Here is a 3,190-nt window from a genome sequence, read left to right as displayed (position 1 = left end):
AGAGCTGGAACGCATTCTACTAAGTGAGGTATCCCAAGAATGGAAAGACAAGCACCACATGTACTCACCATCAAACTGGTATTAACTGATAAACACATAAGTGTACATATAAGAATAACATCTATTGGATGTTGGGCAGGGGGGAGGGTGGAGGAGAGAGGAGGTGACGGGTATATGCATACCCAAAGAGTGCAATGCGCACCACCCAAAGGATGGACATATTTGAAACTCGGACTAAGGGGGTAAGGGGGGGCAAGGGCAACATACGTAACCTAAACATCTGTACCCCCATAATATGCTGAAATAAAAAAAAAAGTCCCCAAACAATAAATGTTGGTGTGGATACGGAGAGGTAGGAACACTTATACACTGCTGGTGGGACTGCAAACTAGTACAACCTCTCTGGAAAGTAATATGGAGATACCTCAAAGAGCTAAAAGTAGAACTGCCATTTGATCCAGCAATCCCATTACTGGGCATCTGCCCAAAATAACAAAAGACATTCTGTAAAAAGGACAACTGCACTCGAATGTTTATAGCAGCACAATTCACAATTTCAAAGATGTGGAAACCACACAAGTGCCCATCAATACATGAGTGGATTAATAAAATGTGGTATATGTATACCATGGAGTTCTACTCAGTCACAGAAAACAATGGTGATCTAGCACCTCTTGTATTACCCTGGATAGAGCTAGAACCTATTCTACTAAGTGAAGTATCCCAAGAATGGAAAAACAAGCACCACATGTACTCACCATCAAATTGGTATTATCTGATCAACACTTATGTGCCCATATAGTAGTAACATTCATCAGGTGTTGGGTAGGTGGGAAGGGGGAGAGTGAGATGGGTATATTCACATCTAATGGGTGCAACGCACGCCGTCTGGGGGATGGACACACTTGAAGCTCTGACTCGGAGCAGGGGACAAAGGCAATACATGTAACCTAAACATTTGTACCCCCGTAATAGGCTGAAATTTAAAAAAATCCAAATTTCGAAGAATGAATCATTCAAAAAGTGCTGCACAAATTTTTTAAATTCTAAACATGCCAAGGAGAAATGTGAACTGGAATCAACAAAAATAGCAATTTATAAGATCAGACCTCCAGATGTCTAAACTGTTTGAATAAGGAGAAAAGATAAAGTAAATATGCCCTTCTGCTCCCACCCTCACCACCACAAGTACAGTTTGAGCATCCCTTATCCAAAAATACAAAATCAAAATTGCTTCAAAATCTGAAGCAAAATTGCTTCAAAATCTTGAGCACTGACATGATGCTCAAATGAAATGTTCGTTGGAGCATTTCAGATTTCAGATTTTTTGATTAAGGATGCCAAATCAGTAAATTTATAATGCAAATGTTTCAAAATCTATAAAAGTTTGAAATCCCAAACACTTCTGATGCCAAACATTTTGGATAAGGGATAGTCAACGCTTACCACCACTAACCCATTTGATTTAAAGAAGTTTGTTTAATAAATTTCTCAAGGTCATATAGCTTGTAGGGGAGCTGGGATTTAGCCCCAGGGAGTTTTTTTATATATATATATTATACTAGCATTAGTGATCATTTTAAATTCAGAAACCTCTTCTACAGTTAGAAGTTTTGAAAACAGATTTCTCATTTTACATGATATAAAATAAAATGACAGTAGACTAAAAATTAGTTTAGATGAGATGTTTTGTAAAGTTCACTTTTAATACAATGAGAGACAGAGAGAGAGAGAGAGAGAGAATGTGCATGTAGTTTACGGGCCTTCTCCCCACTCACAGTGGTGTTTGTTCTTGTACCTCTACCTCTGTGGTCTTATTGGCCTGGATTCATGCTCTGCCTGGTGATCAGACTATGAGACTTAGTGGGATAAGGAATACTGGCTTCAGATGCCTGCTATTGCCTGGCACAGATTGGCATTTTGTCTGTGCATTATACCATGTGTAGACTTATAGGCTCTGTTTTACAAGTCCTTATCTGGAAGCAGTCTTCCAAAATAGAGGGCACAAGATGGGACTACACTAGCTGGCCAACTGTAGTGTCAGAAACAAATAGGATCTACACCTGAGTCATCTATCTTGACACACATCACTTTAATTTCCAGGAAAATTCTGCTCTCCCTGGCACCAGGCAATGACTTGGCACTACCTAAAATGCCATATTATAATGAAGCTTAAAAACCGAGAGCCTGTACAAAATATCTAGGTGCAATATTTCCTTTAAATTAATGTCTTTTTGTGGGTCTTTATAAAGAATCTAATTTGCAAATCACAATCCCTCAAAAGAAAATTATTCAGCTAATCCTCTTCCCACTCTCTTCACACAAAAAAGGGAAGGGCAGGAATGACATCAACAAAATAGCAGACTAGGAAGCTCTAACCTCTCATACCCCCACAGAAACATTGAGTAAACAACTAGAAGTTTCCCGAACCAACTTTGTGGGATCTCTGGAAAACAATCAACCAAGCAAATACCTAATCAATAAAAAGTCATTTTCAAACATTAAGAAAATTTTATGCCCCTCACCTTTGCCCAACTCCTTCCCAGGATGTATAGCAAGCATATGTATAGGGCCAATTGGAAGTATCAAAATTTTAAATGTCTGTATACCTTTTGACCCAAGAATTCTTTCGTGTTAGCATGTCACCCTATAAAAAACTCTCACAAATGCACAGCGATGTTTATTACAACATCATTCATAATGGAGGGGGGAAATTCCTGGGACTAACCTAAATTTCCATCAATAAGGAGTGTTTAAATAAATTATAGTACATTCACATTTTGTAATATTATATCTCCACTGAACAGAATGAGTTTATATGGAAAGACCTCCATGGTGTACTGGCACATGGTCAAATGGATAAAATAAGAAATTGCAGATCAATATATAAACTATGATCTTATTTATGTAAATATAATATTAATGATGATAATCTGCTCCACAGATGAAATTGCCTCCTTTTAACATAGTCCCGCTGCTCTAGGATTTAGACAGAAAGGGGAAGAAGAGAGTGAAAAAGGTGAAGAAAATAAGGGAGAAGGAGAGGATAAAAGAGAAGACAGAGAACCTCAAATTTTTAATTGTGTATTCTGAGAGAGAGAAGAGAAGAGACAGAGAAAAGAGAAGAGAAGAGGAGAGGAGAGGAGAGGAGAGGAGAGGAGAGGAGAGAGAAGAGAAGAGAAGAGGAGAG

This window comes from Propithecus coquereli, unplaced genomic scaffold (genome assembly GCF_000956105.1).
Source record: "Propithecus coquereli isolate 6110/MARCELLA unplaced genomic scaffold, Pcoq_1.0 Scaffold728, whole genome shotgun sequence".
NCBI classification, from domain to species: Eukaryota; Metazoa; Chordata; class Mammalia; order Primates; family Indriidae; genus Propithecus; species Propithecus coquereli.
This window is presented reverse-complemented; position numbering follows the sequence as displayed.